The 23,578-nt window shown below is 37.9% G+C and overlaps 1 protein-coding gene across 9 annotated transcripts in view; it reads right to left on the bottom strand.

The window, feature by feature from the left end:
• Nucleotides 1-23,578, bottom strand: part of MAPK10 (mitogen-activated protein kinase 10) — a 312,270-nt gene that overhangs the window by 279,113 nt on the left and 9,579 nt on the right. Inside the window, exon 3 of one of the 9 annotated variants that reach the window (XM_036026973.1) lies at nt 6,721-6,765. The exons of the other annotated variants lie outside the window; for them this stretch is intronic. The gene's annotated coding sequence lies outside the window, so the exon portion shown is untranslated. The remainder of the gene's footprint in view (nt 1-6,720; nt 6,766-23,578) is intronic. 9 annotated transcript variants of the gene reach the window in all.

The following is a 23,578-nucleotide window of genomic DNA, read 5'->3' as shown; positions in this document are numbered from 1 at the left end:
GGCATCTGTTGTAATCTCTCTTCTTTCATTTCTGATTGTGTTTATTGGAGTCTTCTCTTTTTTTCTTGATGAGTCTGCTTAAGGGCTTGTCGATTTTGTTTATCTTTTCAAAGAACCAGCTCTTGGATTCATTGACCCTTAGAATTGTGCTTTTAGTCTCTATGTCATTTAATTCTGCTCTGATCTTGGTTATTTCCTTCCTTCTGCTTGCTCTGGGCTGTCTTTGTTGTTGTTCCTCGAGTTCTTTCTTGTAGACATAGGGTTAGGTTGTTTGTTTGGAATTTTTCTAACTTTTTTAGGTGGGCCTGTATTGCTATGAACTTCCCTCTCAGGGCTGCCTTGGCTGTGAAGTTTTGGGTTGTTGTGAGTTCGTTTTCATTTGTTTCCAAAAACTGTTTGATTTCTTCCCTAATATCATTCTTGACCCATTCATTGTTTAATAGCATGCTATTTAATCTCCATGATTTTGAGTGTTTTCGGTTTTTTTCCTTGGGGCTGGTTTCTAGCTTCGGTCCCTTGTGATCCGAAGAAATGCTTGGTATGATTTCAATTTTTTTTAAATTGTTGAGGCTTGTTTTGTGTCCTATCATGTGGTCTATCTTTGAAAATGTTCCATGTACATTTGAAAAGAATGTGTATTTAGCTTCTTTGGGATGGAGGGTTCTGTATATATCAGTAAAGCCCATTTCATCTAGGGTATTGTTCAATGCCACAATATCTTTGTTGATATTTTGTTTAGAAGATCTGTCCATTTTTGATAGTGGGGTGTTAAAATCCCTCACAATAATTGTGTTGCTGTCCATATCTTTCTTTAAGTCCTCTAAGATTTTCTTTATGTATTTGGGTGCTCCTATGTTGGGTGCATAAATATTTACAATATTTATGTCTTCTTGGTGGATTCTTCCCTTTAGTATCATGAAATGACCTCTGGGTCTCTCTTTATGGTCCTTTTTTGGAAGTCTGTTTTGCCAGATATGAGTATTGCTACCCCAGCTTTTTTTTCCTGGCCATTTGCTTGGCAATTTGTTTCCAGTCCTTCACTTTTAGCCCATGTAGATCTTTTATCCTGAGGTGGGTCTCTTGTAGGCAGCATATGTGTGGGTCATGTCTGCTTATCCAATCAGCTATTCTATGTCTTTTGATTAAAGCATTTAATCCATTTAAATTTAAGGTTATTATTGATAGGTACTTATTCATTGCCTTTTATGTACGTGTGTTCCTCTCTCACTCTCTCTTTTCCTTTCTCTCCTTAAAGCAGTCCCTTTAGCATCTCTTGAAGAGCTGGTTTAGTGGAGGTGTATTCTTTTAGACTTCTTTTGTCTGAGAAGCTTCTTATTTGGCCTTCTATCTTGATTGAGAGCCTTGCTGGGTAAAGTAGTCATGGTTGCAGGCCTCTGGTTCTCATTACTTGGAATATTTCTTGCCATTCTCTTCTGGCTTGGTGTGTTTCCATTCAGAAGTTAGCTGTTAGCCTTATTGGGGCTCCCTTGTATGTTACTTCCTGTCTCTCCCTTGCTGCCTTTAAGATTCTCTCTTTGTCTTGAAATTTTGCCATTTTAATTATGATAATGTCTTGAGGTGGGTCTCTTTTGGTTCCTGTTGATTGGGACTCTCTGTGTTTCCTGGATTTGAGTGACTTTTTCTCTCATCAAATTAGGGAAGTTTTCCATCATTACTTTTTCAAATAGGTTTTCTATCCCTTGTTCTTCTTCTTCTCCTTCTGGTATCCCTATTATACAGATATTATTACATTTCATATTGTCTTGCATTTCTCTTAATCCCTCTTCATTCTTTCTGAGCCTCTTTTCCTTTTATTGAGTCTCTTTCTGGGTGTTTTCTTCTACTTTGTCCTCTAGCTCACTGATCCGATCTTCTGCTTCATTGATCCTGTTTTTCATTCCTTCTACTGTGTTCTTCAGTTCAGAAATTGTATTCTTCGTTTCCTCTTAGCCCTTGTTGAGAGTTTCTATTTCCTTTTTCATGCTGATGTAGTTTTCAGTGAGTTCATTGTAGCTTCCCTGTAGTTTCTCGTAGCTCATTGTGAGCTCATTGAGCTTCCTGACAATCATTGCTTTGAACTCAATATCTGATAGTTGAATTGCCTCTATTTCATTTAGCATTCTTTCTGAGGCTTCCTCCTTTCCTTTCATTTGGGGATTGTTTCTTTGCCTTCCCATTGTTTGTGAGACTCTTCTTATTAGCCTCGGCTTCTTATATTGATCTGTTCTGGCTCCCTGGGTTTATGTTGTGAACTTCTTTAGTAGAATAGCAGTGAGTTTCAGTGGTGCAGTTTCCTTGATCTCCCAAGCTCACTGGTCTTGGGCTGTCATTTAAGTTGGCTTTGTGTTTGCCTTTGGGTTTTGATTGTTGTTGAGTCTTTCTTTGGTGGTTCCTTCCCACCAGCTGGTTAAATGAGGGTCACTCTGTCCACCACCTCCTGTATTTTGTTGTGCTGGTGAGGGCAGGTTGTGTTGAAGCTGGCTCTTCCGTGTGTATAAGGTTTAAAGAATTCTTGTTCAGTTGTTTGTATTGGGTACTGTCTCTACTGTTTAGTTGTATTTCCAGATAGGTCCTGGGTTGAGGTTTGTGTGGTTACTACTCCCTCCTTCACCTTCTTCTGTTGTTATCTGTTAGTGGTTTCCTTGTTGTTGGGTTTCCTCTTCCAGTGGGTATCCTGGTGTTCACCACCTCCACCTATTCTTTTTTGTCATCAGTTGGAGGGAGAAGGCAAAATGGTTTAAGACAGCAACAGAGAATTCTATGGTATTTACAGTAGTAGCAAGTAGGGAAGAGATAGGAGATCCTTTGACTATGTACAGTGTTAACCATGATCTTCCATCCAGCTAGCTGATTTTTAGAAAGGATGGAAAGAAGATAAGACTCTTGTTGGGGAAGGCAGGATTATGAGTTGGATCTATAAAGCAGGGAGGTTGTGGGAGGTCAGATTCTGAGGTAAGGTGAGAGTAAAGGATAGTAAATAGGTGTAGTGTGTGAGAGAATAGAGTTAACCACTACAGTAATACAGTTCAGGAAACTTTGAAATGGGCTAAGATCTGGGGGGGGGGGGGGGGGTGTTGTGAAGTAATTACAATTGCATGGAACAGCAGTTATTTACAATAATATTATGGCAACAATCATATGACAGAAACTATGAAATCTAGGTAACAAGAATAGGAAGTACAGAACCTCGAGTAATGTGCTAATGGGACTCAGGTGAGTTAAAGGACAGTAGATTAGCAATACAGTATGGAAAGAGATATCAGGGGAAATCTGTCAGGTCATACAATATATCCAGCCTAGCAAAGCAGACTATACAAAAAGAAGAGGGATATAAAAATACTATTAAAAAAGATGTAGGAATACTGGAAAAATAATAATAATACAAATATGCAATAACTTGCAGGTTCTCTGTAATAGCAGAGTGACATTTATCTCACTGTCCCAGCTGTGGTGATGCCCCTTCTTTGGGTTCAACTTTGGTCTTTTCACAGATCCAGGATTTTGTCTCACTTGTAGGTATTTAGAAAAAAATTTAAAAAGTAAAAATAGAAAAGGCAGATGAAGGAAGGAAGAAGAGATAAAATTGGAGGACAGGAAGGAGGAAGGAATAAAACAAGAAATCAGGTAAGAGAGGAAAAAGAAATCAAAGGAGAATAAAAACAATAAAAATTAAAAATTGTTAAAAAAATAGAATCAAATTAAAAAGTCTCTTGGTTTCAAAGTGGCCAAACCGGTTTTTCTGCTCTTGCTGGCTGCAGCAGGCTGAGAGGTGATTGGTATGGCTTTTCTTCCTCAGCCAGCAGAGCTCACACTGGCTCCCTCACTGTCTGGGAAGCTAATGTGGCTCCTCAGCCTTATGCCCTGGGTGTGGGAATCAGGCCTTTCCCCAGGGTTACTGCTGTGGACTGGGGTGCGGGGCTGCTCTCCCCGTGTACCCCTGCCTATGTGCCCTTGGCTGGGTGGCAGGGAGGCTGGAATGACTGGTCACTTTAGGAGAATTCCCTAAACAGTGTCTGTCTATTCACTCCTTCCTCTTGATAAATTCCTCCTGTTCAAGCCTTCCTCTCCGCACAATGGACTGGCTTCTCCCGCAGCCCCACTCTCCAGCCAGACCTGTGACTGTCGGGGTCAGGGCCTGCTGCTCGACCCAGCCCCTCTAGTGTCCACAGCCTCCAAAGGTGCTCACAGCCCTTGTGTGTTTGCTAGCACCTGGATTCCTCCCAGTGCCGCTCAGACCTTGTTTGGCTGGGGAGGGAGCAGTTATCCCAGATCTCTGCCAAGGACTCTGTGGCAAACCCAGCAGTGGGCCCTGGGCCTGGAGCTGCAGCCCCGGGAACACATGCTGGTCCCTGGGACCCTACCTTGTTGCAGCACTCTTCTTAGGGTCCGGTTTTTCAGTTCCACCATAATCCTTGGTCCCCTATTTTCACATATGCTGAAGTATGTTGGTTGCTTGCTTCTCTACTCCATGGATCAGTCAGGATTTTCTCCCCTGAGCAGAGGGAAGCTGAATCTGCTCCTTCCTTCTCCAATGTCATCTTAGCCCCGCCCCCCCACATTCTGCTTTAACCAATAAAACTTCAAGGAATTCCATCTTATAATATCTAACACTTTTCTCTGAATTACTTACAGAACTTTATTACTTATAGTACTACACACTTTTTCAAATGTTTAAACATACACACATTTTAGTCTTGCACTGAATATAGTTCTTTGAAAGACAAAATATCAATACCCTACACAATGCATAATTAAAATAGAATAATATTTAAATTCTACTTTTTCTAACATCTCAATATTTATTTAAAGTTTATAAGCCATTATAAACTCTATTTGTAATGAAACATACTCTACAAATGTAAACATATTTAAACACATTTTTAATCAGCTGGATAAATGAATATAAATTTTTAATTCACTAATCCCCTAGTCCTATCCTTTTTCATATTATTACTATTACAGAAATTGTAAAAACACATTTAATATAGACACTAAATTGCATTGTTCTATTTACTTGCATTGCAGTATTATTTAAGTAGGAAATCATCACTGGTTATAAAGAAGAAGATGCCTTTTACTATCTACAAGGACATGGGCAAGGACTAGATCCTAAACTTGGTTCAGATCAGCAGCAACGAGAGATTCCAATTGGGGGCTAAACAACAGTGTGGCTTTTCCTCCCCTCTTTGCTTGTTCTTATCACCTTGTTCACCCTATCACCAGTGCCATCTGTCATACCTCCATGCAGATAATCCTGAATCACAAATTTGCTTTTTCTTTCCCTAGTTTTGCTGCAAAACCCCATTCTCTGGTTTCTACATGTCATCTAATTTTTACCTTTTTCAAAAATAAAAAAATAAAAGGACCCTTTGCAGGAAACTTATATTATCACAAGAATGTTTTCTACTATTTGCAAATGCAGCTACAGTCAAAGTTATAAATATCATAAGCAATAAATTAAATAACACAATTAAATCTTACTTGAATAAGGATTGACAGAGTCATATATTATGTAGATTTTCATTTTAATAGAATTCTATATCCCTAATTCAGGAATGTTCAGTTATGGTGGCCACCAGAGAGAACACACAGAATCATGTGTGTGCATGGCTGTGAGAGAGTGTGTGTGTATGTGTCCTTATCCCTTAAAATGAGCAGCTACAGTTATGGGAATTCACATAAAGGTGTATTGTATTATGTTGGTCAGAATAATCAATATCTTTCTAATGAAATTAATATAATAACATAGTGCTTATTTTCCATTTCTTTGTGTTCAAACAGAAGTTTATGAGAAGCTCTGGTACCTGCTAGCTTTCTGAACTTCTCAGCTTAATAATATTTAGAGGCTATGGCAAATTAAAAGCACATGCAAGAAGCAGGTTTTCAAGACAAACTTCATTTTTATCCTTACTTTTCCTTTTCTGTTTTTCCACACTTGCGAGAAGCTCTGGAACAAACCAAGAGAAGGTATAAGGATATTGCTATGGAGTTCGCTTTCACTTCCATATGTTAATTTGGCATAGTCATAATAATGGGTTAGTATTTTGAATTAATTGTCAAGATCTTAAACTAATTAAAATATGTCAAATACACTTGTTATTTCTTCTGGGGTATAAACTGTATCTTATTCATCTTCATCAAAAAATTATAGCACAAGGGCTTTCAAAATTATTAAAGAAAAACATAAATATTGACAAGAAGCTTATCAATGTTATGTGACTGATAATAAATATATAAAGTCAGAGATAGAGTGCAGGTCACTATACATGTTTTATACACATAAGCTGGCTACTCTCTCTCTCAAGGTTGACTTGAACCACAGGAAAGTTCTCCAAACCAAAGACATTCAATAGATTTTCTCAAGCTCTCACCAAGTACGAGCCCCAAAAACAGCCTTTTCCAAAGGGATAGATGATTCCATACAAGGGAGACAGCATCCAAAGCAGAAAAGGGACATACAAATTTCCTCACTTAGTGAAACACAGACAAGACACAGAACATGGTGCCAACTTGGTGATTTCCTGTGAATTCAGAAAATTTCTCAAACATGATATATAGCCATGTTTAAGTTTGAATATGATTACAGAATCCTCAGAGAAGCCTTTCATCTACCTGTGAACTCAAGAGGTAGATAAAATGGTCTCATCAGAACAAGCCCAGACTAGAAAAAAAATCTCACTTGTGTTTATACCTCTCAGAAAAGGATGCTAAGAGGCTTACCGTGAGAGCACAGGTGTTTGTTCCATCTCACATTCACTCACTGAGCTGAAAAGAAAAATGTTCCCGATTGGCTTCATTGACTTGTTTTTCATTCAACAAAGAATTAGGAATTGAGAATTTCCTCAAGCAAGCAGTCACTGACTTCTTTCAAGAGGGAAAGTCTGCAGTACTTTTTATTAAGAGCAACAAATCAATCATGAAATGAACCCAAGGAAATATGTTTTATAGTCAATGGGAGGAAATGTACAATGTGACAAATTATTCATTAAGCATGTTATCAGCAAGTATGTTATCTACAAGGCCTATTTAGAAAAACAATGTAGCAAAATGGCTCTTTTTTTTAAACAAAATAGCCCCTGTGGCTATCATTTTTTAGTATTTTTTATTGATTATGCTATTACAGTTTTCCCAATTTTTCCCCCTTCATCACCCCTCCACCCTGCATTCCTCCCCCTTAGTGCATGTCCATGGGTTGTAAATATAAGCTCTTTGAGCCCTCTGTTTCCTATACCATTTTTATCTCTCCCTGTTTATTTTATGCCTACTAATTATGCTTCTTCTTCTCTGTACTTTCCCCCCATTTCTCCCTTCCCCTTCTTCACAGAAATCCTTCCATGTGATGTTCATTTCTCTAATTCTATTCCTGTTTTACTTGTTCACTTAATTTTTGTTTTCATTGTTTTTCTTTTCTTTTAGGTTCATTTGTTGATAGTTGTGTTTGTTGTCATTTTACCGTTCATAGTTTTTATCTTCTTCCTCTTAGATAAGTCCCTTTAACATTTCATATAATAAAGGCTTGGTTGTGATGAACTCCTTTAACCTGACCTTATCTGGGAAGCACTTTATCTGCCCTTCCATTCTAAATGATAGCTTTGCTGGATAGGGTAATCTTGGATATAGGTTCTTGCCTTTCATGACTTTGAATACTTTTTTATAGCCTCTCCTTGAATGCAAGGTTTTTTTTGAGAAATCAGCTGATATTCTTATGGGAATTCCTTTGTAGGTAACTCTCTCCTTTCCTGTTGCTTCTTTTAGGATTCTCTCTTTCTATTTAATCTTAGGTAACTTAATAATGATGTGCCTTGGTGTGTTCCTCTTTGGGTCTAACTTCTTTGGGACTCTCTGGGCTTCCTGGACTTCCTGGAAGTCTATTTCCTTTGCCAGATTGAGAAAGTTTTTCCTTCATTATTTGTTCAAATAAATTTTCAATTTCTTGCTGTTGTTCTTCTCCTTCTGACACCCCTATGTTTTGGATATTGGAGCTTTTTAGGTTTCCCAAAGGTTTTTAAGATTCTCTTCACCTTTTTGAATTCTTGTGTCTTCATTCTGTTCTGGATATATGTTTACTTCTTCCTTTTGTTCCAAATTGTTGCTTTGACTCCTGGTTTCCTTCCTGTCACTGTTGATTCCCTGAATATTTTTCTTTATTTTACTTTAAGTATCCTTCATTTGTTTTTTCATTTTTCGACCACGCTCAATCAGATCTGTGAGCATTTTCATTACCAAGGCATTAAATTCTCCATCAGATAGGCTGGCGATCTCTTCCTCGCTTATTTCTCTTTTTGAGGTTTTGCTCTGTTCTTTCATTTTGGCCCTATTTCTTTGTTCAGGGCCCCTGATAAGTTGTAAGGGGGTGTGGTCTTAGGCATTCATCCAGGCAGGACAACCCACCTTGCTGCACTGTGGCCTGTGGGTGAGGAGCCAGAAAAAGAACAATACAACCCACCTGCTTGTCTCTAATGCACTTTCCAATGGACTCTCAAGTAAGACTGGGAGTTTCTTCCATTGCAGCAACTGCTGTAGTCCACAGTCAACTCTGAGTTTCAGTTTCACCTTCTGTCAGTCCTGCCCAGGCAGCCCTCTGAGGTTTTTCTGAGTTGGCCTGTGTAGTCTGCCACCTTATAGGTCTGGTTGTTCTGGTTGATTTTTTTCTTTAATTCCTTGGTTGTCAGAGTGCCATGCAGTTTTAATTTTTCTGGCACTTTTGGTTGTTTATTGATTTTAGACTAGTTGTTATCCTCCTTTTGGTTGTGCAAGGAAGCTAAGAGTTTCTACCTATGCAACCATCTTGGCTGGAACTCCCAAAATGGTTCTTTAACTGGTTTTGTTTATATTTGTGCTGGGTCTGTAACTAAATTTACCTAATTGCTGACTGTATTTTTCCATCATTAATCTTGCTTCCTCTTCTCTTTTCTTTTATTAATGCCCAAACGGGGCTTTTAAATGGCTAACTGATAACCTTACATTTACCTCAAATGCTCTACGTATGGCACACGTTTCCTTTCCTTTCAAACAATATGCAAATATACTATGAGTGTTTCAAAATCCACACACTAGTGGTACAACAAAATTAGAGTATTAAAAGAAATCTTATGTAAATGCATTTTACATTTAAATGAATTTAATAAAACTTTATTTTAAATAAAACTTTGGTAAATACAGTTTTGTTTAACTGTATCATTTAAGGCTTTATGCATACATACATACATACATACATACATACACATACATATTTTTAACCCTCCTTTGGACCTGCTCAGGCCTCTTCTGTGTCACTGTCACACCCTACAACTGTAGGGTGTGTAACCCTGAGGTGGTGGATGGCTACTGGGACAAAGGACACCAGAAAGCCCCATCTCACATCTTCTCCACCTCTGACAACACCTATTAGTTCATGCTAACCAGAAGGTTTTTGAGGAGGAAGCCTGGAGAGACTATTTGTACTAGTAAAACTTTGTTTCTTTTTCTCTGTGGCTCTTTTCTTCACTCAAAACAGCAGAGAATCTGGGGCAAGAAAGACTGTGAACACCAAGAGGGCCATCTAGTACTTTACAACAATTGTAGCTACTGGAGACCTTGCCAAGAAGGACTCTGAAATGAAGGTATGGAGATGAGGAAGGCTTGCAGGACTTTTACTTCTATCCTTTGTCTTAACTTCCAAGTGAGGGAGCAAAGAGAGACAGCACATCCCTTCCCCAAGGAAAGGCATGCGGGCCAGGATTTAAAATCTGGAAGAACAGCTGGTTACCTTAGATGACCCAGTGTATAATTGATCATAGAGTACCAGATCCTGGTTTGGTTTTTTGTTTGTTTTTGTTTTGCTTTATTTTTAAATAATCCTCTAAGAAAGGTTAGTTTGGAAGCATCTCAGAGAGCTTCCTCTTTTATGGCAGAATCACATACACACACTTGGAAGAACTATAGCATATACTTACCTATCTAAACAAAATCAACAGCCTGAAGTGAATAGGACAACCTAACTGACTGAATAATCAAAGAACTGAAGTATTAAAGGAATTTTAAGTAAAGACACTCAGCTATCGCTAAATATAACAAAATGGCAAAGGTGTGTTTGATTAAGATATGCTGGTGATTTGGTTCATCCTCAGAGTGGAAAGTCAAGGAGGGAGGGACTGGCTTTGCCATGGACTGGCAGGTAGCAAGGACAGGCAGGAGTGAGAGATTTAGAAGCATTGCTTACTGTCATTTTGGGGCTTCCTCCTCCCTTGATTTTGTGCACTTGGTGACTCTGAAAGTTCAAATCATCAGTGCCAACCCACTGCTGGCAGTTTTCGGGATACCAAGACTGTAAGGAATGACAACTCCTCTCACTTTGAGAATCAGCCTTCAGTTATGCTGGAATTTTCTCTGTGGCCCTCACTTTGTGTCCTGTATAATTCCTAACAAAACCAAGACACCTACTGGCTCTCTAGATGGCAGAAATTGTGCATGGAGCTGATGTTTCTTGCTTCTGCTCTCAGGGCCTATGGAATATAGCCTTGTCCTGCATCAGCTGTGCTGTAACGGCATCCTGGAGGGCATTCACATCTGTAGGAAGGGATTTCTAAATCAGATTCTCTGCCTGGGCTCTTTGATTTTACATGGACAACCCAACACTCATCTCACCAGATTCTGAAAAGCTCCGCATGAGCTCAAGGAGGCTGAAGAACATGCTGATATTGCAAAATCACAAGTCAATAAGCTTCATGCTAAGACTTGAGACTTCATGTCCAGCAGTGTAGGTGGTTCCTGTTGGAACTAGGTGGAGAGTAGCAGATGCATGCTGGACTTGCTGCATCCTGGATGACCTGGGAAGAACCCAGTGTGATACAGAAATTTTTGAACTGGAAGGAATGTTAGAGGACCTTTAACTTTAGAACTGGCTAGTCCTGGACTCAGGAAGGGAAGGGATTTGCTTACAATCACTTAACTGAGAATAGCCCCACTAGAACCTAGGTCTGTAAGTCACAATAAAAGACTTAACCACCATTCTTAACTGCTTCATTTTATAAATCATTTTCCTCCATCAGGAAGATTTTTGTTTCATTATTCTAAGAAAAATATCACAAGGTCATCAAATTCATGCTGTAGTTTTAAGATAAGAAGGGAAAAAAACTTGTGGAACCAACAAATATTTGATATTCAGTTTTTTAAAAAGTATTCTCAGTAGTTTCCAGTCTCTGTAATGGAAAAAGGGGAAAAATGCCACCCATCAAATTATGTAGAATTTCAGGAAACACATTCCAGTTTACCTTTGTCTGAAGGCATTTTTTGTGGTTTGACAAAACTGTACTAGTGTGGCATCTGTGACATTTTCACGTGCCCTAACTTCCCAAAGATAAATAGGCCAGGTCATCCTGTAACTTTATACAAAATCTTTCAGAAGAGCTCCTTAATGATCTGGAGGTTATAGCAGAAATGGTAGTCCAACTGACCTTCTGAACAAAATCTGGGGTCAAAATTAAACCTGATTTAAAATCATGAGAAAAAGTAATTTTGAGGGAAACTTCCCCAAGGCAATCCTTACCATCTGTAATCTTACAGTAACAAATGGAAGGAAGGAAGCAAATAGAAAACAGAGTGAAATGTACTAGAAGATGATTGTCATTTGTCCTAGGTGAGAGCAGTCCACTTATATCTGGTTAAAGTTTATAATATATTTATTCCCAGCATTCTCAAAAGAGCAGTCACAAATCAGTGTATTTCTGGCTATAGGTTTCACATCCAAATTTAATGTTGCTGACTGATGGGTAATGGTAGTCAAATAACCATTGCATGGCTGTAAAGATTTTAGGAAAGCAACAAATTCTATAATTTATCATCAAGGACTGCTTTACAATTATTTTGGGCCATGACTGCCTTTTTCTAGAAAAAATAATGTTTCTTAAATTTATTCTGCTCATAAAGATTTCCTCTTTCCTGTACCTCCATATCAAGTCATTTCTGTTACTTTCATTCCTATTCCAAGACTGTCATCTAGAATATCCCAACTCTTCCCTCTTCACTTTCCCAGCCAAAGTGCTGGACAGCATCATCTATACTGTGTCTTCATTTCCTCATCTCCCCATAGGTCCTCAACCAGCTGAGATCAATTTTCTTAGACCCTCACAACAGCAAGCAGGTTCTCATTAATGGCAAATGTCCCTAAACCTAACAGATAACTTTCTTCTGACCTTCCTTGACCTCTAGGCAGCTCTCCTCCCAAAGTTTCTGGACAGCACATCCCACAGGTCTCAAAGGAGTACAGAAGAATCCACACTCTGAAGTTAGAATACCGAGATTTATATCAGCTCTGCCATAAACAGGCTGTGTGAGGGTCTGTAAGCCCCAGCCTCTCTGGGATTCACATATTTTTTGTCTGCAAAATCAGGGATAACAGTAGCACCAGCTTCTGTTGAGAGGATGAAATTAATTTAATGTATGTAAAAGCATATAAAGTAGCTCTAGGCATAGTAAGGGTCACGTATATTTTAGCTTTTATCATTTTTATTATTTTCCTCTTAGTTCTATGGTCAATCTTATTTTTGGTGGTCATCAAGATTTTTTCCTAGATTCTCTCTTCCTCCAAGCTACAGTGTCCTTAATTGCTGATAAAGCCTTAATATAATCTCCAGCCCACCCCAATTTCTTAAACTTTAAACAGATACATGTGACTGCCTCCTGAATACCTCAAACGCCACATGTCCACAGCTGAATTCATCTTCCTTCCAAGCTTGTTCCTCCTCCAGTGTTCCTTTTTTCTGAAACTGCAACTACCACCCACATAGTCACCCAAGCCAGAAATCAGGAATCATGTCTGACTCTGCCACTCCCCTCATCTTCCAAATGCAAACAAGTCCTGCAGAGTCTACCTATGTCCTAAATATCCCTTGAACATATGCCCTCCTCTCTGGAGTGCAGCAGCTCAAGGCAGATGAGCACTCTGTCTCTCCTGGACTACTGCAACAGCAGCCTTGTCTCTGCACCATCACCAGTCTCCCCTTCTGTAATCATTTTCCATACAGCTAACCCTTAAATCTGATCTTGTTTCCAACTCTTTGCTGAAAACTCTTCTATATTATAATGAACGTGGCATAGAAAGCTCTTTATAAGGTAACTGGCCCCTGCATACTTCTTACACTTCATTTATTACCCCTCTTTCTCTTGTACAACTTGCAGTTCTTCAAATATTTGTCATGTCTGGATCCTCACAGATGCTGTTTTCTCAGCCTAGAAATTTCTCTGACTCCACCAAACTCTCTCCTTCTTCTGACTACTTCCTACCCAACCACATTTACTCAATGAGACTTTCTCTGACACCTGAACTATGTTCAGTACCCATGTCATACGCCCACAAAATATGTTATAGTCCAGGAAATGATTCTCATATTTTATTTAAATATTTAAAGTTAAGATACAAATAAGTTATGTAATTACAAACTATGATACATACTATGAAGGAAAATGTCTGTCCCCCTAACCGGATCAAAACCCCATCATGACAAGACCTTTGCTGAACTCAATTCCTAGAATAATGAGCACTCAGAAAATATATATTATATGCATGTATATAAATCTATAGAAAAAGGGAAATGTCATCAATACCAACAGAAAATAGAGGGAAAGGGGAAGAAAGACAGACTTCCCCAGTTTCTCACCTGCACTACCTGTTACATTCTCTGAGGGCCTTAACCATCAGCACCCATCTCCAAACATCAACCCCGTACCTCCAATGACATCTCCATAGCTTAGATGAAGTAAAAGGCAATTCATTAAATGCCCGGGATAACCCCATGTCTATGTTTTAATTTGGTCATATACATAAATAATTTGTTGTACATGTTACACTATGCAAGGCATTGAACTGTATTCAAATTAAAAGACCATAAAGCTCTTAGAAGTTTAAAGGTAAAATAAATGCCGTTTGTATCAAACATGTACAAAACATTTGTTTATAAATGCTGTGAACAATAATTTTTAAAATTTAACATCTGTCCATAATGATGATCCTGCCTTAGAGTGTAAAGTAATAATAAATGACAACCACATAATGTCACTACAGATAGAAATGACAGGCTACAAATTTTTTTTTGCTTTTTATCTTCTTGCTCTCTTTCTTACCTTCTCCTTCTTCCACCTCTCTCTCTCTCTCTCTCTCTCTCCCCTCTCTCTCTCCCTCTATCCCTTCCTCTCTCCCTCCCTTCTACCCTCCCTTCCTTCCTCCCTCTCTCCTTTTTTCTCCCCTCTCTTTCCCCAATTGATAATACATTACATTACTCAGATAATGTCAGAGATGCCATCTTAACTTGGAAGTTAGTCAAAAGAAATCGAAATAGAATCAAAAAAATTGCTAACATGAAAGGCTAACTTTTGTTTAAATCAGTGTAAGATCAAATAATAAATGAACAAACAAGAAAATATATAATAACCTTTAGAAAGCAAATAGAATATATAATTACTTCTATAAATTAATATCATAATTTCTAATAAAAGCAGAATCAATTTCATGGAAGAGACAGATCATTTTTAAGGTTCAATTTTTTAAATTACTGATGTACATATTTTGGGAAACCATTTTGATTAACTCTAGAAGTTCAACCTATTTGAGACTTAGTCTTAAGCTGAATCAAACATTTTAAGTTAAGCTTGACAAGCTTACTTTCACCTCTAAGTGGTTCTTCAAACTTGTTTGGAGGTTCTAACAGGCAATTAGAGCAACTCACAGATCCATGAGCAAAGGGTCTCTCCAGGAAGTGCTTTGATCAAGTACACAGCTTTGGAAGGGACAAGTGTGCAATCATGAAGAAAGGGGAACACATGCCTACTGAGATGTGCCAAATAAGGTCTTTCACTAAAATACTTTTAGGGAGGCTTTCCCTGGTCTCCATGTCAAAAATCGTAACCCTTGCCCTGTTCAGTGTGGCTCAGTTAGTTGGGTGTAGTCCCACAAAGCAAAAGGTCACCAGTTTGATTACCAGTCAGTGCACATGCATAGATTGTGGGTTTGGTCCCTGGACAGGGCTCTTATGAGAGGCCACTAACCTATATTTCTCTCTTGGATCAATGTTTTTTCTCCCTCCCTTTTCCCTAAAGATAAATAAAAATCTTTTGAATGAATGAATGAATGAATAAATAAAATTGTGACCCTTTACCACATTCTCTAATCTGTTTTCCAACTTTATTTTTCTCCTTAACCACTTGTACTAATTAATATACAACATGGTATACTTATTCATTTGATTTATTGTCTGTCTCCTTAAATTAGAACATAAACTTATGAATTATAAAGCCAGGGAGAGTTTTTTAAACTAGATTAAGTTAGAACAAGTTTTCTGTGCTACTCATAAATGTAGGTTGATAATCACTTTGATTACCCCAGAAAAGCAAATCATACCGAATCACTTTAGATGGATTTCTCAGAAACTGCTCAAAGTCTCTCTCCACACTTACTGAGTAGATGTCCAGAAGGTGCAGAATAAGCCCCTTTGTGTTTGAGAGTCTTAAAGAAGAAGCTGCCTCACACCAGAGAGAGAATGGAGAAGTAGAAAGTGATGAGAATTCTGGGTTCTTATGATGAATATCTGTACTTAACATGATCAGATAATCCAGAACAAGCCTGCAACGCAAGAACAGGGTCTACTGCAAAGAGTAGCTGTATCAGCACTCAGGTCAGAAGGATAGCACCCAATCAACCTGCCATTGCCACTGCACATATAATGAAAGAAGACGTTGCTCTTTGATTCTCTGCATTACCATGTGAATCAATATATGGGATCCAAGCACAAATGCTGGGGATGGGTTGGGGCTGACTGAATATCATTTAGAATCCTTTACCGCCATTCCAGCTCCCATTGATTTGCCCAAATAATCTATTACTATCAAACTGATCATCATATATGTTTTTCCTTATATGCCTTCTATAAGGTTTTTCTATACCATATCATATATGTGTTTCTAATATCTATTTATTGGCCTTTTCCAACAGTCCAAATGCTCAAATTTTAATTTCCTTCAATTCAATTCATACTTTCCTTAACATGTAAATTAGTGAGACCTCCTCTTCTTGTCCTCCTTAATTCCAAACTTCTCAGAATGCCTATGGAAATTCATTTTTTTAGTCTTATATTTGCAGAGAAATTGAGAATCTGCAAAGTGCATTCACATGCATTATCTCACTTTTATAAACATTTTATAGATTCATTTTTTTCTTACATTCCCCAGCTATGCCCTTTCCACAGCTTGCTCTTCCCAGTTCCAGCTGGGGTCACCCAGGAGTATACGGGCTAATGAGGATGAAAACGAAATTACTTTATTTTATTTTATTCTATTGAAAAGTACTTCAGGGCATTTGCCATGATAACAACAAAGTTTCTTTTATTATTTCAATAATGAAACTGTTTGGTAATGATCCAGAGCAAACCAATCTTTTTTCAAAGTTTTTATTGCTAAAATAACAATAACAAAATTTAATTCTCTTCTCAAGCCAGACACTATGTTAAAATGTTTTACATTCAGTTCCCTCAGAAACTATAGGATATGTCCTATATGGCCATTCTATAAATAAAGGGACCAAGTCTTAAAGTGTTAGCCAACTGCCCAATGTCAGATTGGAAATCAGAATCTGATCTGCAGGACTCAGTAGCAGAGGCCCTGGGCACCGCGCCCTGCAGACAGGCACTCTTCTGCTACACAGAGGGTGACAGCAAGGCTGCAGTGCAGCACAAAGTCATCTCAACTGTCACCATGGACATACAGAGTATTAAATACAATAAAATAACCTTTTAAATTAAAATGAGTGCAATTGCTTGAGGCCTCAGACACAGCTGTGCAGCAACTAAGGCAAGCAGCAGGAAAGGGGAGATGTTGAAGCTAACTATAATGAGAAGTCTTCTGTAAACCCTGCTCTCACCTCACCCCCTAGAGAGGAAGATCTGATCTTGGACATTCAGGACTGAGGTTTCACTTGTATACACAACCACAGAGACTTCAGGTTCAATTTGAGACTCTCTGTGGTTCAATTTGCTCATCTGTAAAATGAGCGTAATATTAATAGTACCTGTCCCATTGTGAGGTACTGTGAAGAATAAATGAGATAATGTATGTAACATACTCAGGTATGTTCCTGGCTCAGAATAAATTCTCCATAAGTGTTTACTATTATAATATATAATGTCCGTGTCATAAGGATTACAAAAATAATAAGCTAATATTCAATGATAATTATGCTAAGTAATTTCTATTTCTTCCCCACATAAATGCTGTGATTTAAACACTAATCACTGTCCTAGTGAAAAATGAAACAGTCTCAGAGAAGTTATGGAAGAGCCTAGAATTATGTAAGCATTAATAACTTTTCATCTCATATCTCTTATGAAAATTAATTCAAATTCTCACAACTACCTCATGAGGTACTTTTTTTCTTCAATTACAGATTACCTTCAATATATTTTGTGTTGGTTTCAGGTATATAGCAGAGTGGTTATACAACTGTATACTTTACAAAGCATTGTGCTCAACATTTGCAGTATCTACCTGATACCATACACAGTTATCTCAATATTATTGGGGGCCACATGTTATTTAATATAGGCAACATTGTTGCCTATGCTGGACTTTACATCTCTATGACTATTTTGTAACTATCATTTGTATTTCTTAACCCCTGCACCTCTTTTACCCAGTCCACCTAATCTCCTCCCCTATGGCAACCATCAGTGTGATGAGACCAATGCTTTTATTGATCCCATTTTACAGATGAGAAAACCAAGAGACCAGGCATTAGGTAACATAGCCAAGATCACACAACTAGAAAATTGGTAAAGCAAGTGTACCCCACACTGAAAGTAGGTAAAGCCAAGGTGCTAAATTTAACTCTCAGTGACCTAACATCAATGGGAGTATCACAATTTTCAAAAAGGAAACTTCCTCCTAGTATAGGCATGTAAATAATTTCTAAGCCAGAATGATTAAGACAGATGCTCAACACTGTAGTCATAAAAGAAGGCACTGATTAAATGCTAATATATTCTGATTTGCCTTACTACTCAATCATTTTCCCACCTCTAATAGCAGTTTTTTTCAACAGTCATTTTCATTCTGTCCTCTATGATTTGAATAAATTCACTATTAACAAATGTGAATTAAATTTTTTTAGGAAGATTATTGCCTTCATTTGGTTCCTGTCCCATAGAAGTTAGAAACAATGTAGCAAGAGATAATGGATGAATATTCAGCTCATGCAACTCTGACAAGAGGAGAACCTGCCAATGATATATGTGGCCAAAATGCACAGGAATTTATAAGCATCACATACCAGTAGTAATGGATAACAACAGATTGGACACTGAGCAGTACTACAGTAATCCAATAACTCAGGAAGTACTTATGCAAACTAGAAAAATGAGTCTTGGTTTGATGGGCAGAACAGAGGTTTGGCTGTAGCCCCAACCACCCATAGAGCCTGCACATAATACATCAAGGGCTTGGTGTATGTTCCAAACAAATCTAAATGGACCTGAGCTATTATGGGAAGGTGATTTTGAAGTTCAGAGAGACATGATTGATAGCAAGATCAGAAACATACTGTTACAAATCTTGAGAACAGATTAAGTAAAATACAAAAGTCAATAAGGAAGATGGCAAGCTAAATTTCTTTATTAAAAAATTGTGTGGGAGGATAGCAATGTGCCACAGAAAATACCAGTCAGATGGTCAGAAAAAGTTATTGAATCCCTTATATTTACAATAGAATTAAAAACTTGATTTGCTAGGTGAAAGAAAGCCCAATAGGAGTGTGTGAGTGTATTTAATAAAATTTAAGATTTGAACAATTCTTTAGAATTTTATTCTAGGCTTTTAAAAAGTTAATGATCAATTGTGTGGTCAGGAATTAACTATTGCACACAACCTAGCAGTTACTGAGCACTTAATACTATGTGCTTCATTCACACCCCCACAATAGCCTTATGAGATCTGCACCATTATTAGTACCATTTTACAGATGAGGAAACTGAAGCTTAAGAGATTATGTGACTTCACTAGAATCATATGAAGTAATAGAATTAGTAATAGAATTTGGGTTTAAACCCACATGGTCTAATTCTGGAAATTACATGCTTGACCACCAACTATACAGCTATGTATTAAATTAATGAAAGTAGCCATAATTAACAAGAACACAGATGTGAGTACTGGATACATTAAATGTCCTACCTCCCTTTGCAAGAGAAAAGTCAGGATAATTAAGTCCCTGATAACAATGGAAAGCCTTAGCAGAATAGAGTGATGGAAATAATGAAATATATTGAAATTTAAATATTATTAAAATGACTTCTCTGCTAAACAGGAAAATAGTTTCCAATAACAAGATTCATAATAAACAAAATGGAATGGACTTCCATGCCTGGCTTTATCTTTCCACTTTGGAATTGACAGAGAACAAGCTTTCTGTGTAGGCATTTTGTGGTAATGACTTTACTAATATTAACAGTGAGAATAGTTCCAGGCAGTATTTTATATTTGCATAGGAGCCTTCAACATAGAAGCAAAAGCACCTGGCAAACATTCTCATTTGTTTTATTGATGGCTGAGATTAATAGGGCACCTTTCTGTCAAAGAGCTCATTAATCCTCATGTGGACTCTTGTGACACAAATGAGCTAGCAATTCATTTCTACATCTTGCATGTGGAGAATCCAAAAGCCTGAGGTCCTGTGTGCAATTGCTTAGTAATACCATGATTGAGCGAGCCTACAGTGAAATCACAAAGAACCTAGTATTTCCTGTCCTTACTGACTCAAGCCCTGTCTCACACAACTTCTTACTCCAAATTTCCTGAAACCTGGAGGCCTTCTCTATCTACTGGGTCTCTCTCCACTGATTCATACTGCCTCTTCTTCAAGCTGGATTCTCATCCCCTCCTTACCCATAACTTCTTACCCTGCCTCCATTCTTTTTCCTCTCCAAAGCACTCTCAACATTGTTGCCAGAATCATTTTCTCACACCTGTTCAGAAAACAGCTGTAGGTCCTCATCATCCCTAGAGGCAGACCCAATTCCTTCACAGATATTCACAGCTCCCCATAGTCCAGCCCTGATCTGTGTGACTAGCCTTACCCCTGACTGCCATCTCCTCTGCCCTGGGTCCCATGAGCCTAAACTGATATCCAAGCCCACTTTGCTCCTTGCTCATTCTGTCTGCTTTTCTAGCAAGTAACCTTTCCAACTCTGACACTATCAAAATTATCTTCACAATTCCACTCCAATGCTCTCTCTTCCATGAATCCCTTTTAATACTTCAGTGGAAAATGGCTGCTCCCTTCAACTCTACAACATATATCAACCTTTATTTCTCATCATATTCTACCTAGGACTACTGTGACTTAAGAAAGTACATCTGTCTTATTAGAATCTTCTATCATTGAGCTTCCCAGAGAGTCAACTATGTGTCAGGCCCTGTGGCATCTAATGAGAAACAGATCTCTACCTGTATAGATGTTATAATCTTACAGCCTTTCTCATCTAGAGTCCCTCTGAACGAAAAAACACACTATTTTCTCAGTTTTTACAAGGATAGTATACAATCAGATGTATTGATACATCCTAGATACAGAAAAGATGTTGAGTCATTACCTACAACAGATGCTTTTTATAAGTGGTTCTCAAAGTATAGTACAGAAACCCCCTGATGACCCTTACACCACATCAGGAGGGTTGCTGATGTCAAAACTAATTCTAAATAATGTTAATGCATGGTTTGCTGTTTACATTTTCATTTTCTCTCAAATAAAGTGTAGTGTCCACCAGAGGCTACATGATGTGTGACAGATATAACAACAGATTGAAAGCATAATGAGATAAGAGAATTCAGCTGTCTTCTATTAAATCAATCATTAAACAAATTTACAAAATGTAAAACAATACCACTTTGTAACTAAATTTGCAAAAAGTTTTCATTAAAAGATTAAGTTATTTTATGTTAACATGTAATGTGTTTTGTTAATTATTAAATGAATTACATATTTTAAATTCATATCTTATTAACATGGCAAATACCAATGGATACAAGCCACATAAACAAAAGCTCTTTGAGTTCCTCAATAATTTTTAAGGGTGTAAAGATTTCATGAGACCATATCTGAGAATTGCTTGCTGTCTTAGAACACTGAGACTTGTGCTTTCTGCAGAACCCCAGCTGAGAATGCCAGAGTGCTAATTAAGTCATTTGTAATTGCAGTGTTCCCTGAACTCGTCCTCTGTTCACTTATTTACAAGCCCCTCCCCCCACCCCCGCCCCTTCCTTTCCCTTCCCTTCCCACTCAAAGGCCCCTGGTTTGATAGTGAGCTGCTTGAGAGCAGAGACTGAATCAAATTTATCTTTGCTGCTGTAGCACCCAGCAGAGAGGCAGCAGCCGGTAAATATTTCAGGAAAGAAGGGAGGGAGGAAGGGGAGGAAGAAAGAATTATGCCTTATTCATTCTTCAGAGATTCTACCACAGCAGTTTATTGAAAATCCCTGTTAACCTTCATGTAAATGTATTGAAAGTATCTAAAGTGATCAAGATGCCAATAGTTTCACCTGGTACATTGGAAAATCCCAGCACAGCTTAGAAACCATGATTTTTAAAGGCAAATTTAAGAGTCCTCTCATAAACCAATCAGTGAACAAACATTTGTGCATACTAGTCCCTCAACAGCAGAGGACAATTTTTACACATCTTGGAAATAGATGCAATTTGATTGCTTATGCATAAATGATACTGCATATGGATAATAAAGTCTCAATAACCACAAGTGACTTCCTATACCTAAAATATCTTATCTCTTGATTTAGAATGAGATGCTTATGATTAGCCTAAAGATAAAGGGGGCAAGTTAAAACAAATTTGAGCATTGGAAAACCTGTCTTCAAGGTCCTTCTAAGCCTCCACCTGATCTGTTCCTCCCTTTCAGCCATCTTACAGCTGCTTTTCATCCCCACGAGGTTCCTTCACTGGCTAAGCCTATCTTCACCAAGGCACTCCACTCAGTCCTGGTCTTTTTGGTACTATTCCATGACTTCACTTAATCGGTATAATTTGTTCTACATAACTTTCATACTTAGAAAGAATTTTAAAGATCATCGATCACAACTCCCTCACACACAATTGAAGCTTGGCTAGGTTAACACTTGCCCAAGAGAATATTAATTCATGACAGAGGTGGGATGAGAATCTAACATTAAAGTTTCTTTTTCCAGAGACTATACAATGAAAAATTTAAAATAATCTGATAAACCCCTAACAAAGCATTCTCTTCCAGACCTATCTTGAGTCCCTCCCCATATAAAAATCTTTCCTATGTAGTCTATTCTTTTCGTCTCCTATGTTAGTATATTAAGACATTTCTCCAAGGATGGGTATTATCTATGACTCAAAATCCATTCTCACCAACAGAAACCTTAGTTTATCAGGATAAATACCCAACCAATTTATGTCCTAGCATTTATACTTTGACAAAAACAGTCTTCAACCAAATTGAATAAGTGGCAACTTCATGCATTTTATTGGGTTCAGAAACAGATAGTTGAGAGCCAAGGGTATTTTGGTTCCTTAAATTATAACAGAGTCAGACATCTATACTTGGGACCAAGACACCAAGACTAGAAGAGAAGTTCGACACATTAGATTTGATTGCCTGTGACATTCCATATTGCTGACCTGAACCCTGGTTAGCATGAGGATAGTCAACAGACACATGACAGATATATTTGGCTGACATTCGTAAAAGAGAAAAAACAACTTAAATTCATAGTTTCCCACCCATTACTTCACATAGCTTTTGCCTAACTTATTTCTTCAATCTTTCTTTTGGGGGGGAAGAGTGTACAATTTCTTTAAATCTTAATAAACTAAGTTGCAATTGTGTTGATTCTTGAGATTTATAAATTACTCTCTGAAGACAGTGATTTCAAGGTTATCCACTCTCAAATTTAAAAGACCTTGAAAATGAGCCTTCAGGATTTAAAGCAGCAAGAAACCACCTAGATCACAGGTGGCTAACACAAGGCCCTCAGGCTGAATCTGGCCCTCCACCTTGTTTTATCTGGCCCAGCACCTTGTTTCTACCTGGCAGCAGCACCAAGCTCTCACTTAACTATTAAGGAGTAGTTACATTTATACAGTCCTAAAATTGTATTCAGCCCTTTGAAGGCAACCATGAGACCCTGGTAAAAATGAGTTTGACACCCCTTACCTAGACCTTTCAAAACTATAAGTAGAAAAAAAATTACAAATACCTGGCATATATAATTTTTGGAATCTACACTAAAAATAATAGACTAATGGGGAGATTCAAGATGGAAGCAGAGCATGCAGAAGGTATACTCACCTCCTCCCAGGACAAAACTGGAATTAAAGCTACATTATAGAATAATCAACCTGAATAACCAACTAAAAACTAGCTGAAGAGAAGTCTTATAACCAAGGACTTATAGAAGAAGTCACATCGACACTGGTAGGAAGGGATGAGATGCAGAAAAGGATGGTTCCGACTTCTGGACAAGATGGAAGCACAGGTAGACACACTGTGCCTCCTTATACAACCAAAAGAAGGACAACAAC

This window comes from Phyllostomus discolor, chromosome 1 (assembly GCF_004126475.2).
Source record: "Phyllostomus discolor isolate MPI-MPIP mPhyDis1 chromosome 1, mPhyDis1.pri.v3, whole genome shotgun sequence".
NCBI classification, from domain to species: domain Eukaryota; kingdom Metazoa; phylum Chordata; class Mammalia; order Chiroptera; family Phyllostomidae; genus Phyllostomus; species Phyllostomus discolor.
The sequence above is the reverse complement of the archived record's forward strand: the minus strand, read 5'-3'. Positions and strand labels throughout refer to the sequence as shown.